The sequence below is a fragment of the Corvus kubaryi genome, unplaced genomic scaffold, assembly GCF_017639235.1.
Source record: "Corvus kubaryi isolate FWS band 111438036 unplaced genomic scaffold, C.kubaryi_AGA036_p1.0 37397, whole genome shotgun sequence".
Classification (NCBI taxonomy): domain Eukaryota; kingdom Metazoa; phylum Chordata; class Aves; order Passeriformes; family Corvidae; genus Corvus; species Corvus kubaryi.
Genome location: NW_024581136.1, coordinates 7,412,170 through 7,427,298, shown reverse-complemented (window position 1 = coordinate 7,427,298; position 15,129 = coordinate 7,412,170). Strand labels below are relative to the sequence as shown.

Below are 15,129 nucleotides of genomic sequence, written 5' to 3'. Positions count from 1 at the left end.
ACAGAATAAAAATGGTTATGCATTCTTTCACATTCGAGTGAAGAAAATTATTTTGCACAGCAAGTATTGAGATCAATTAAAATCCTTTATTTCAGATATAATTAACAAGGCTCACAAGCATAAAGTGAATTAATTTCCTGTATCAAACCAAATGCTGTTTTCTGTCAGTAAATGACTATTCTCTTACAGCACTATGCATTAATAATTCATCATTTCTGTATATTCTAACAGATGGGACTTAATGAAAACTTCTAATGAAAACAGCATTAACTTACATCCAGCATGTAAAATCTTTAAAGGAATAGTATTTTCTTCAATGTTAAGGTTTTTCGTTGCACAATTTCCTAATTAGAGTTAAATTATTACATTACCAAAATAAAGCAGTCCTTACACTGAGTGAAAAACATAAAAAGGAATCTAATACAGTTGTATAAAATAAAAACAAATAAACCCAGGACCTAGTCCTTCAATAAATAACCACAAAATAACTTTATAATAGTTCATGCTTACTAATATTTATCCTTGTATTTGATTTAACTTTGATGAGGTTCAATTAATCTGGCAAGTGACATGCATACTCTAGGATTTCACTCTCTGACGTAGGAGAATAGAAAATTAGCACATAAACCTCACACAACCACGAGATTCAGATCTCAGTCACTCACTACCCCGCAGTGCAGAACAAGGCTGCAAGACCAAAGTTACTGCAGCTCACTTACTGCCATAGAGAAGAACGTTTTTTCTTCCTACCACCTCCTTTTTTACTTCCCATTTCCTTTCAAGATCTCAAAGGAGAGAAATAAAATGGGGGGAGAGTGTGTGTATGTGTGTGTGTGTGTTATTACTCCAGCTCAATAAGGCTAAAAACACAGGGAGAAAGAAGGAATTTGTTGTCTGATCTTAGGTATACTGAAGTCAATCAGAATTGATTGACTAGAAATATTTTCATTTCATAGCTCCCTACATCAGCAACAGCACTACTGGCCTCTAATACTGTCATTTTAAATTTTTACTTAGGAAAATCTAGAAGACCTGCCAATGCAAGCAGCAAATAAGCATAACAATTCTACAACAAACAACAAAAACTGAATATGCAATTTGTCTATATTAACAATCCCATTGTGATAAAAGCCCCTTCCTTTAATTTTACAAGGGATATTCACCACAAGGACACGACATGACATGGAAACACTTTTCTCTCCTGAACATTTTGCCATTGTAGCTGCCACCATTTGTTCTTATTAAGCACATTCAGACAAAGAATGAATTCTGCTGTTGTTTTCTGTGTGTTTTCAAGACTGAGGGGTTGATGCTGCAAAATGCTGAATGAACTGACTGCTCCAAGGACATCCACAGCTCTAAATGCATGCACAGCCACAGTCAGGATTAAAGGAATTTCCCATGTAAATTGTTGCATCCACATGGTGATTCCTTGCCAGATAGACAGCACACAATAAGTACATTATTAGAGCAAGTACATGAGGCAGAGAATCTTGTTTATGCAAATGGAATGAAACTATCACAATAGGTATCCCCTTTCTCCCTGAGCAGTTAACAGAGATATTGGTAGCAAAAATAGTCATGTTTTTCTCCATTAGTTAGGATGCCTGCATTATACATTTTCATTCTATGCCAAGTCCTTAAACTGCAAAAAGAAAAACCTTAAGGTAAATACTTTGCATTTGCACCAGACCAAAGAGCAATTATTTGTTCACATCTCCATTATACCTTACTTTGAAAGGGCAACTTTCAGAACTCTAAGGGAAATTAGGTGAAATAAGTTATTTGAAACTGACGGGGAAGGAGCGAAGAAGAAATAAACAGAGCTTTTAAGGACATGCTGAAAGTGCCACCCAATATCACACAGCATTGTCTTTAACTAATATCCTTGCTAAATGCCAAAAAATACCGACTTTCCAGGTGGCTCTTGACACAGGCCATAACTCAAAAGTTTATTGTATTGCACTATGAGAATAAAGTGCCCTAAGAAACTACAAAAATATATTATAAATGCATTTTTAGTTAGTTAGAAAGTGTTTTTGATACAAAATCCATAATATCTTTCCCTTTAGATTTTGCTATGTAACATAACAACGCATTTATTGGAGGTTTGCAACATGGCCCCAGAATTTCCTAATTGCTACTCTAGAAATAAGCCTCAAAGATTTGAGTATCCCATCTTAAATAAATGTTTGGTTCTTTGCTTTGAAAAATATGATACTCAGTCTGTGCTTTTAAAGAAAAAGCTGTAGAGAATGTGTTGACATAAGTCTTCTGGATAAATTTTTCCTCTTCTAACAAGATTACCCATGTGTATTTTTCTGACAGGGACCAGAAACAGAAAATAACTCCCTTTACATTGCTCCATCATAATGCAACCTCAGAAAGAACAATAAATTAAAATATCTGTTGCCAAAAATTGAGTTGTTTGTTTCTCGGCTCTCCCAGATGGAAAACACTTTTCTTAAATCATTGCAAGTGAAATTAGGCAGCTTGTTAGTAAAGCCTAATCATTCATTAACATTTTAAATTCCTACAAAGGGAAAAAATACTTGAGTATCTGACTGCCTGAATATTAACAGATAATGCTTTCTGTTTATATGTGAATACCTAAAGTGTGTATCAGAAGTTACCTAAAGAACACTGGGAAACATTTTTGCTTTTTCAAAAGTTCTTAGAGCTCACAATGTTCTCTTTTTTTATTATTATTATTCTTTCCTCTCATCCTTTTCATTTTTTCCATATCATACCTATCTTATAACTCTGTCCAAAGCAAGGTCTTTTTGCTTTCCTTTGACGTAGGTCTCGGTATTGACTAAAAATGAGTATATTTCTTCCAACATACTGATCCAAAATGGACAGATTTAGATAGCTGGATTTGTACTATAGTGACTCTGCACATTAGTTCAACATTATGTTACAAATCCATACACAAAGAGACATGGAGAGGACAGAATTATGGGTGAGGGCATCAACTCTTTTTTAAAAAAGCATAGGAACCTATTGCCCTGGTCTAATATCTGAAAATAAATGAGATTCAATCCACTGAATCTAATACTAGATTTCATCTGGTTAAATGAAGAACCCCACCACATAAAGCAAGTGGTTAAGCATCCTAATAGATAAGCTAAGGAAGAAAACCCAATAACTAGTCTGTTGTCTGTGCAACTATTCCAAAGCCTTTGGCAAAAGTTGATATCACAGAAAGATCCCAAAGGACTTTCCCAGAATTTGAAATCTTTGCCAGATCGTCTAAATTACAGGTTTCAGTGACTTTGGCATCTGACACCTGGGGACAAGCTATGCACATATTTTATATTATTCTCCACTTTGTACTGCTCACTGAGGAAGGGAAAAAGCTCTCAGCACCGCAGTCATGTGTGGCTTTTGCTGGTGGGGTACAAGCCAATACGCACAGCACAGCTGTATGCTATTTTTGCTGCTTTTACTGTGGGAGAGGTGTCCTACAACAGAGAGGCAAAACACATCTTCATCCATTACAGGCCTGTGAGGCAGAAACTGTCAGACAGAGCCTTTTGCCCTGTGCCCACTGCACCATTAACTTTTAGAGGAGTAGTTAGTTACTGATCAGTCTCAAAATGTACCAGAAGTTGATCAGTAAAGACTCCAGCTTCTATGAATTGTCTGACATTTCTAAGAGTGAAAGTGTGAATTGCAACAAGGGGGTTTTTTTAAAAGCCCCAAATAATAGCATTCATGTTTCAATCCTGATTGAAACAAATATAATCCCTTCTTTCCTTCAACTTCCTAAGTTCTCAGGCTTTTTCTTGTAGCTTTTAAGATACATATGTTTAAAAAAAATATATCACAGCAACAGCATAAACTCATATCACATTGCTAGCAGTCTCCTGGAAGTTTGAAATTGCAACAAAATGTAGAGACAATAACACCACATATCACCTTCCTGCTCTGTGAGCAGTCTACAGTTCAAGAGCATTTTCAAAGCACCAATACCACAGTACTAAGCACTAATAGCCCGGGCAGGCAGGCTCCCACCATGCTAATTAACTCACCTAGGGGGTTCTAGTTACGGCCCACATGCACAATTTCAAAGCTTTTCTCTCCCCTCCTACTCCTTTGTCTAATATTTTTCACTATAATCACACTCAGGAAGAAAATTATAAAGCCAAGCATGACAAGTGTGTCTTGCCTCAGCTAAAACTATTCAGAAACAATAAAAGGCAAGATTGAGAGGCACAGATATAGAAAGGCTTTTGCCCTTCTAGCAACAGAAAAATAAGTTAAATTCTTGAAGCCCATTTGATGAGGAAAATGCACGCTTTCTGTTTTTCTGGGTGAGAGTTCCAAGGATTTCCACAGCTCATTTGCTGCAGAGGTCAAATCCAATCCAAGAAACTTCCACCAAACATACAGCCTTTTTACTGCAGCCATACACCACAGTCATCTCCCTCCTACCCATCAACAGAAGACTAATCACCCCGGGGTGCAGTTTAATATAAATGGCTGTAACAAGGACTTTGCACAGCAACAGCAATAAAAATCATCCCCAAAGCGGCCACAACAAACCCTGTGCTCAGATTTCCCTGTGGAAGCTCTTTAAGTCAGGCTTATGTACACATTGCTCATAGGTCATTTCCAGTCTCTGCTTCCCAACCAGCAGGTGTTCAAAATGTAATGTATTGCTTACCTCCCCATTTTATCATACAAGGATGTCGAAGTGGCTACTTCATAAACTAGACAGGGTATAACCCAGGAACTTACATTAATTTGCTAATTGGCCTTCTGGAGCAGATCAGAAGGCACAGCAGAAGCCTTTAAGTTTTCAGGTATTATTTTTCCATTTTCTGAATGTAAGAGGAGGAACCCCATACAAATTCTCTAGCAACAAGAAATAGTTACACTTACTGCAGCAAAAGCTTGACTTGAAAACTTAAATTAACCTTAGAGGAATAATTCAAAATCCAAGGTTGAAGAGCTGCTTTCATTTCCCTCCTTTTTTTTTTTTTCTGCTTTCCTGCAACAAATACAACACAACTGCACAGTTTCAAACTGTCAGAATTCATCACTCTAGAGAGAATAAATTTTAAAAAATCTAATGTCTCTTACCTATGGAAGCATTTCCTTTTGGCTGCTCTGGGTTTCCTCCAGATGAAGTGGCAACTGGCAGGTCTTTGTTGATAGATACCGACCACAGGTCATGTGATTCAGCATGGGCAAATCTCAAATTTTCAGCTTTCTGGAGCATCATAGAGTAGCAGAACTGTTGCACAACATCTGGAAAGTGAATCAGAAAATAATTCAAGATTAATAACTTTCATATCTTGTTTTAGTGTTTCAGGGAAAATTGCCAGCAATGGAATGACACTAATTATTACTTCATCAACATTAGTCAGTGAGCCTAATTTGCGTGAAAGATAGTGGGACTGAAGGCAAAAGGAGGCAGCTTTAGTCAACCTCTAAATATGAACTTCAGGGAACAGTTCATGCAGAGGCATTTGCCTTCCAGAACGCCAAGAGGCATCTCTCCTCCATCTTTTATAACTCAGGTCCTGCAGATTGGTCTAGGGTGGCTGGCAAAAAGCAAATAAAGAAAAGTTCAAAAGCATGAACTCCATTACAGGATTTTAAATACGGTGTAGAAACCAAGATGGCAGTGGAAACAGTGCATCCTACTGTTTTTTCTCATTTCTACATTTTTCTCCTAATACAGAAAAAATTGCTTAGAAGTATTTTAATAGCACATATTTCCACTTATTAAATATTGCATTTAGTGATTTAATACTGTTGCTAAAGTTATGAAAATCAAAATGTAGATCATTAGCATGAATCCATTTTCATTGTGTGTGAAAGAGCATGAACTCTCATAAATCATTTATAAAGGACGCCTCTACATCTCCTCCCACAACTCCTTAGTATTATTTAGTTCTTTTCCAGATGTAAGAATGTACTGCAGCTAAAGTCTCTGTTCATTAAACATCTCAGTTCAGTTCCCAGTTAAGCTGATCAATTACATTAGGGACCAAACACTCAGAAATTATACAAATATATTCTCCTATTTAAATGGCAAAAAATAAACCCCACCCTAAATAGAAAAGTATCCTTGGCTCTGCATGTGCACACAGAGCTTTGTTTTTAATAGAGCTTTTCTCAGAGCAGTTTTACTTTCAAATTTATATGAAAGTAGAAGGAAAAACCCAATGCAGACTGAAGGCAAATTAAAAAAATAAAAAATTCAAGATTAAAACATCTTTCAACTGAGTAATTTATTTAGATAGTATATAAAATATAAAAGCACCACAGACTTTAAGGTAGCAGAATATGAAAAACCCCAAAATAAACTCTCCTACAGTCAGAAGGAATCAGTTCTCAAAGAAAATTAACTAAGATGTTGCTATTTTCCTGCAACGTTAATGAATTTCTGCATTTACTTTGCTGAACATCTACTGTTCATTACTGCAACATAAGCAGAACTGGAAACTAACTTTTTTTTATCAGAAAAAAAAACATGAACTGAATTCTTTCCTCAGAGTCTTAAAATTTCCAGTTATACTCATGGGTATTTCTTACTTAAGTAAAATTAGAATCCTTATTTATGTTGCTGTTCAAACAATTGTTATTGTATTTAGTTAAATCACATCAGCACATAATATCATATCATGTTCTTATAAGGATTCATTTTTAAAGGAAGAAATGGTTAAAAAAGTGAAACCAAGAAGGCAAAGAAATTCAGTGTATTTTCCTCTTCATATCCAGTTTCAATAACAGAATTATTGTCCAGCTGGAGCAACTTTATGACTCAATACATTTCAAAACCACTTTCAGAACACAGAAAAATAGTATTATAAAAATAATTCATCCTCGAGTTTAATTTCACATCTAGAACATAATGGAATATTTAATACTTGTCAAGTCAACTCTGCAAAGTTACCTTATACTGCTCAAATGTGGAAAAAATGGGAAACAGGGGCATATTTGCCCATCAGACAGTACGAGACTATTTGTATATATGTGTATATATCCTACTTAAATCAGTTGTAAAAGCTTACAAAACCCCCACAAAGCTACAAACAAAAACCTCCAGCTGTGGCTTATTTATTCCACTTAGGACTGCTCTTTGAGCATGCCTGACATAAGGAGCCATTCTGCTCCTGCTCCCAGGACACAAGGCAACTGTGCAGCCTGAAAGAGCAGCACATCCAACTGTGGGACCCAAGAGACTTAACCCATTTTGATCAAATCAAATTTTCTGATATCAATTGTTCTTATATTTGGGGGAAAAAAATATTTTAGCGCCTTACCAAGCATTAAATCAACCTACTAGAAAGTAATCATCCATCCCACAAGTAAACAATAAAATTCAAAATGTAAAAGATGTGAGTCATGATAATTCAACTTTAAGATTCTGTAATTCTTCTCCAGACAAGCTTGTTTCCTCAAGAGAATGAGTGCCCTGAAATCGTGGCACAGTGGAGCACTCCAGCTAGCAATGAATCCCCAGCATAATATTAAAACCAAACACATCACACAAATGTAAGATATACACAAATACATAATTTTATGTATGCATAAATTAAACAAGAGTCTTCTTTTGATTTTTTGGTTAAACCAAACAGTTTTCCCATTCACTCTTTTTTTTTTTTTTTTTTTTTTTTTTTTTTTTTTTTTTTTTTTTTTTTATTTTTTATTTTTTTTTGCTAGCTGAAGAACATTTAAACAGATTCTGGCAGAGTTGCACCCCCAGAACGCTCCGTTCTAGCAGAAGCACAAAGCATGTCAGTAGGACAGCCTGGGAATCAAAGCAATAATGTGCTTTCCTTCCATGGTTGAAGCCTTCATTTGAACGAGTGGTTGAGCAGGCTGACCACAATCCCCTCAGTCAGTTTGATTAGCTGTGATCCCACTCACTCCCACAATGCCCTTTAATAGCCTCTGGACTCTGCAAAATCAGTGCGTAGGGGATTAGGAACACTGGGTTTCTGTTTCAGAAGGGGTGAAAATGGTTATTTTCAGAGTGAAGTCATACTGATGTATAACTATCTAGTAAAGGCAACACCACTGACCTCTGGTCTGTTCAAGGGCTCATAAATAATTAAAACATAAAATCTTTATAAGTGTCTGGTTAAATACAGGCATCTAAATCCCATTGAAGCACCCAGATAAGAAGCTTGATTTTAAAAGACATCTGTTTACTACATTTCACAGTACTTTTCACTGATCACTCATTTACATGTATTTCCTTACATTAAGAATTGTTTTCTTTTAATTCAGTGATTTACTGGGGCACCTTTCTGTGCATTAAAGCATCTCTTTTCATTAGCAAAAATAAAAGGGCATTGTAAGTCACTGCTGCTGCAACAGTGTATCAAAAAATCAGAACTGAGGAAAAACAAAACAAAAAAATACACAGTTCCTCAAGATCACTGTATACCTAAAACCACCCCCACAAATGGAATTTATCAAAAGGTCAGACTTAAAAAGCAGCAATTCATAAATACTAATTACCACCTTGCCAATGATTGCATGATAACATTTACTGATGTATAATTGAACGGCAAAAATTTGAAAAAACAGAGAGCATGGGTAGATTCAATAATTAATTCCTCCCACACTAATCAGTTTCTGACTATTTCTTATAATAAGCACAATTACATATTCTTGCTTCCTTTTTCTTCTCTTTTTCCTTTGTGAGTAACAAACTATGAGTCTGTCTTTCTAAAACTAAAGGGAAGGGGAACCATTGCAAATACCAGTAAAAATACTTTTTAATAGTTACAAATTTCTAAATATTTTATTTGTATCTAAGTTTTTGCTTCATTGCTGAATGCTACTATGATTCTTTGTTTTACAAAACATTAGTTCATTTAAATTATCCCATTAGACCTAGATCATCTTCCCTCAAGCCTTCTTCCTAAACTGCACATCTGTAACCCAGTGCATTTATTTGTGTTATTATAAACATAATTTAGCAGCCATCATCCTCTGTCCCCCACTATCCCAACAGCGGGGTTGTGGTTAAGGACAGCTCATCTCCACTTTCTCAGGTCTGAGCAGACAAAAGACTCTGTGCTATTCCCAGTTACAGGGTTAGGCCTGTCAGGATGTAATTATTCAGATTACAGCACCAATTCGCAAGCAGCCACAGTGAGCTCACACATGCTTTTGCTGTGCAAGGGATAAACAAGACTAAAAGCACAAGAGCAGCTGCCAGAAACATGGCAGGAGATGGTGCTTAGAATCACACACAGGTTGAATGACCTGGGGTGTTATGAGCACAACATACCACAGTAACTGTTGGCTATAGGGGAAGTGCCAAAATATTAAGTCAAATCATAATATTTTTGTTATTTTATTTTTAAACTTCAGCCAAACTTTATCTTTCCAAAATATTTTGCTAGAACAATATATTGTGCAGTCCTATGCTGGAACAATGTCAATAGAAAAGTCCCAACAGCAAGGCACACAATCCTCTGTAGGCCACATGGAAACCAAATTGTTACAACACTTGTCGGAACACACAAAAAATATCCAAAATTATCATACAGTCCTCCTGGGTTTCAGTCCTCCTGAAACAGGTAGGTTTCATCCATGAAAAAGAAGACTGATATTTTTAATCATAAATATATAGGGAAAAACACAACAAACAAAAGCCAACTCCTGCTCCCCAAGATTCAAAAACACTTTCAAGAACTGAAAACCAGCATTCTCCAGTTGTCACTCGCCAAACACAGATACACCCTTCCAAATACCCTTGTCTCCCACACTTCCGAAAGCACCCAAAGAAAAGTCACAGTGGGAGAGGAGCAGCACCTGGCCCACAAAGCCCAATACTGTAAGAAATCCAAACCTTGCAGTCAGGTGTCTTTAACTGACATGAAATAAAACCTGCAAGAGCACAGAGCTGAAGAAAAGCCTTTGCACCAGTTCCATCCCGCAGTGAGCACCAGCCACCAATCCTATGTTGCTCCAGGATGTTTGGCACTAAGATTTTCTGCTCTCCATCGCAGGAAACAGAATCACAAGACATAGGCATGACCTCTTCAAGGGCAACTAAAAGTCTGAGACAGCAGATTCCTGAGGCTTCATCACCATAGCCAGAATTAGTTCTGCAGACCTCTGGGATGGCACCAGTAATGGTTCTGGATTGTCTCCCATGTCTCACAGGTGAGCTTCAGTGTGAACTAATGAGATAAAGGGACTGCAGAGACCTCTGGCAGAAAACACACTGGAAAGGAAGCCCTTCAAAAACCACTTTGTTTCTTCTGGGTTTGGATAAGGAAGATGTTGGCTGCAAGGGAAAACTGACATGAAGAAGCCTCTCACCCATGGTAATATAGAACATGAATTTGTAGGCAGACCCACACCAAGCTGTTTCTCTATCCATACCCTACAGACTTATTCTAGTGAATCTGGCTAAAATCTAACAGAAAAAAAAAGCTGTTGTGTATAGAAAAGTACTGTAAAAATAAAATCGCTTTTCTTTACCGACAACACTGAAATATAGCAATGCTACTTTCAGCACAGACTGTACAATTGAGGAAGAAAACCAGCCTAGTGACATTGAACAAGTCAGAGAGTTGTCTAATTTGGTTACTTTGGTTGTGGGCAGAGGTGTGGTATGTTTTTTCAGTTTTGGGGGTTTGTTTTATGTAGTTTTGTTTTTAAAAAAAATCTTTTATTTAAAAAAAATTCATACATCTGTCCTCCAGCAATTCTATTCTATAGAAGGCTCCATATCCAGAATAATGCATTTTTTACCTTGCATTTTATCTTCATGACCTGTAACATTAATACATCATTAAAATGACAGCCTTTCCCAGTGATGTATTAATTTAACAGTTCAGATCAGATTGTTCTAGAAAATATGATGCTGAACAGGGGAAACTGCAGTAAGATACTCTGACAAAGAATGACTGTAAAGATTGGTTCAAATAACAGAGAGGGTAGAATAGGATCTAGAAATGAAATAGTGCCACAGCTTTCAGGTACTAGAAAATAGGTTAAACACAGCAGTATGGGCGCAGGGGAGCAAAACTGGAGGTGCAGCTCTGAAACAGCATTTTACACACATCACTAAATGTCTCTCGTCTCTCCCATCTTCCTCTTCCTGATAACACTTGGTTACTAAGTTGGGAGGGTCTGAAATTTGGGGCTTTTTTTTTTTCCTTCTCTGTTTTGTTTTAAAAAAGTTTATTTGCAGAGCCACTGGCAGACTTTGCAGAAAGCTCTGAGTCAAGAGCCAAGCAGGCCCAGTCAGAGGGATGCTGTTATCCTGCTGGACTCTGAACAGGAACACGGGGTTTGTACTCAGAATGAAGAACCAAGCAATAAGGATTGGTGAGAATGTGTGTGACCCTGAGATGTAAAGTACAGCTATGGGAATAATGAAGATATAGTCAGTAAAGTAGATTGATTAGAGGTCAGTAAAGCAAGTTGTTGAAAGGAGACTTCACACATTTAGGGTGCCATTATCACAAGCTGTAACAAACAGCCCTCTGGATATTTCCTAAATCCTTTTAAATCATGATAATTTACTGGAAGGTCTTTTTACAGCGTTCAAAGTCCATTTGCAAGTAGGAGGAGAAATGGCTGTCTAAATACCATTATTTTAGCATAATAATTATTATACAAACTTTAAGTTCCTCTACTGGACAGAAAGCAATCTCTGAGGAAGAACTCTGTTTTCTGTCAGCAACTTCAAAGTGGCCTTTTTTTTAATTGCCTCACTGTGATTACCTCGACTACATTGATCAAAGAGTCACTAGGAATATTCCTCAACATTAAGCAACACAATGATGAAAAACTACCTATTCATCCTTAATACAGGGCAGATAAACAACAGTTCATCCCACTGCCGTGAAACAATTAGGGGAAAAAGAATATTTTATGTCAGACTTAGAGATGAAGGAAGATCGCATACTGTGAGACAGCATACAGCCCTCAGAGCAGCTCTACTGTGTCATACTAAGGCCCTTTGTCCAATATCTGCCAGGCAAGATGTTCACCACACCAGGAACAAGACAGATTTCTGGGTCACTGCCACAGAGCCTCAGGTCTCACATAACACAGCCTTCAGCAGAGGGGCAAAGAACAGATGTGCTGTGGAGAAGGATGAGCAGCAATTCCTGTCTTTGCTATCCCAGCTGAAGTCATTATTTGACCTATCATATATCAGCTACTTAATTCCTCCATGGAGGCTTATTTTCTCCATGGAATTCAACTATTAACACTGCAAGCTTGCTGGCTTTGGTAAATGTACTGCTGTATAGTGGTTTGGTTGGGTTCATTCACTCCCTTCCCTCGAAGTTATCCATTATTTCAGGACAAGTGAATCCCATCAAACTACCGTTTCACAAAAACAATTTAGGAGACCACATAAGACCATGGAAACCTCTCAAGAATTAGTTTTCAAATTCTATTTGAGTAGCAGAGGAAAAAACCAACCAAGAAATTTGACAAGGAGAAAGCTGAGTGACCCTGAAATGGGTCAGAGTACCACAGACATTCCAAGGTCCTCACTACACTCTAACTAAAGGTGAGATACCCAACTCACCCACATTTGAATGTGAGACACCCAAATTCAAACCACCTGCAGCAGATCCACTTGCTACTGGGCCGTGATCAATACTTTAAAAGTTCATCAGGAACAGAAGAGGAAGTGGAGGAGTTAAAAGCACAAAGATGTTCAACCAAGCACGCGAGGGGGAACAGCAATACAGTCATTAATATTTCACTCTTCCATGAAGAAATGTTATAGTGACTTTTCCTGCTAATTCGCAAAACCATTTGAGATCTTTGGTAGAAGAAATACACTTATGAAGAATTCTACTAAAGTGAGAAAGCAATATGGGAATGTTTGATTTACTATTTTATGTGTTTGCTAAAAATAGGTTAGAGAACTATATTTTAAGGTTTATACCATAATGAAAACAATTAAGACTTTCAGAATGGAAAAAACCAGTTAGGTACTGTTTGGTTTTTTTGATGCTGCCATAATTTCTACGAATAGGCTAGTAGTTTATTTCAAAGTCTCTCTCCCATCCTCTGGAAACACATTATCTTTTCTGAATTTCTTTAATCTTGCACTGTTATTTGAAAAGAAATACTGTACCAAAATACTCAGGCTTAAGAACCTTGAATTATGTGTAGTTTGCTACAAAAAAATGCTACCAGAATTTGAGTTAAAAATCAGTGTTCCTTTGTCCAGCAGATAACCTCTCAAACATTTCACAGCCCAAATAAATCTTTCTCTTTTGGAATGCATGAAAGATAATTTTAGTGAATATGGCAGACACAAGCAAAAGAGTATATATATATTCTGCTAATGATTAAGCAAAGTGTTTTCAAACTCGAATGGATGAGGGGACCTATTTAATATTGGGACTGCTTTCTGACAGTCTTAATTTACACATCAAAAGAGAAATACACTCTAAGATTTTGTCACTGTAATGGTTTTGCTATTACATTAACTAGCAATTACTACACAATGCCATGCAAGCTGACTAGGCTTTAAATGCCAAGTCCCAATTTTGAAACCTCCTTAGGCTGTTATTTCAACATCTTCCACACTTTGAAGGGAGAAAATTACAAAGGTTACAATTGCATGGATTAATAATGGCTAAAAATGCCTACAAACACTGTTTTCTAGCCTCTGTGCAAGGAAGCAGAAAAATATCAGTTGTGGTTTACCCTTTCCTCTGTTCTACCCAGTATTTGAAAAGTAAAGCACAGGGGTGGAAGCTGGAGACATGTTCTCTTCCTGTTCTCCCCATGGGAAAGTGCTGGGATGCTCTTGCTGGGATGCTCTGGGACAACTAAGTTTTGTATTTGAGCACCTTTAATATAGCACATTGCATTGGATGAGTGCTTTTGGTTGTGTCAAATGATTTTGTTTATTTTTTTTTCTTTTTTTCTTTTCTTTATTCTTTTTTTCACTTTTGTCTCTCACAGATATGAGGTATTGCTGACTTAAACCCAGTGTCTATTTTGTCTGCATTCCACAGTAGCTACAATTTCGAACCGGCAACTGCAAATATTCAACTTTGATTTGCTGACTGTTTCATGCAAAGGTTCTGGCACAGCTGGATTTTCCTTCATATACTTTGTTCTTTTTATGCCCTGGTTCAGCTCTCCCACTGAACAGCTCCAGAGCACTTAATTAATGTATCAATAGGCAGACCCTCATCTGATACAAATCAGAGGTTCACTGTAATTTGCTTTAATAGAAATATGTCTATTTATGGAAATAAACGGATCATTTCTTGGTTAAGGAAAGCAATAGGCATTTGGGCATGGCTTCCTCTACAATAGCATTTGATACCATATCTCTTTCCTTGCAATCACCTCGTTTTCTGTGTTGTAGTTTTTCAAGTTCTATTTAATGTGAAGCCAGTGTCACCTGCTAAGGTACATGAGCCAAATTCTTCAATACAATAAGAGAAGTCTCCTAAAATAGAGACAGACACCTAAAGTTAGGCAGCCAGGTCACACAGCTTCATAATTAATCCTTCAAACAAAATTTCAAAGGGTTGGTATTGATTTTGGTGGATGCATTTTCCAGGCTACTTGATGAAATCAGGTTGGCTTGTAGCAACTTTGAAACAGAAGAGAGTAATATAGATAATAGAGAGTCAAGGACTTCATGCACTTCTTACTTATTGCAGTTATTTATGATTCCTAACCAATATAATTTCTCGTACAGTTGTTCTCCATAATCCCTTAGGTTTCCTCCCCCACTATTCTGGTATTGTTTCTTATCATTAGATTTTCCCACCCATCTCACAACAATACATTAACCTGATCAACATTGAAGACCAAACGTAGAGCCTCTGGGAAGAGTGACTGGATCAGAACCCTGGGTTCCTGTCAGGCAGGGCTGGGAGCACGGAGCACTTGCAAATGGCCCTTTAACTGTTCCCTGATGCTCCTCAAAAGGCCCCTTGATGGCCTCCCCACACTTCTTGTTACCATTAATATTCAAATTCGCCGCGCTGAAAATACAGCCTGCAAGTAGGTATAGATTGGAGCAATCGAAATAACATCTAACACAGTTTTCTGTCTAGAATAGGTTGTGAAAAGGAAATCAGGATAACAAATAAACATGTTTCATATACAGACATCTGTGGGCCTGTGTTAAACTCACTGTACAAA

At 37.1% G+C, this 15,129-nt stretch overlaps 1 long non-coding RNA gene across 2 annotated transcripts in view; it reads right to left on the bottom strand.

Annotated features, from left to right (window-relative positions):
* LOC121671291 overlaps window positions 1-15,129 on the bottom strand; it is a 310,077-nt gene that overhangs the window by 245,191 nt on the left and 49,757 nt on the right. For both annotated transcript variants that reach the window (XR_006018467.1, XR_006018468.1), the window contains exon 2: window positions 5,089-5,256. This is a non-coding gene — a long non-coding RNA (uncharacterized LOC121671291). The remainder of the gene's footprint in view (window positions 1-5,088; window positions 5,257-15,129) is intronic.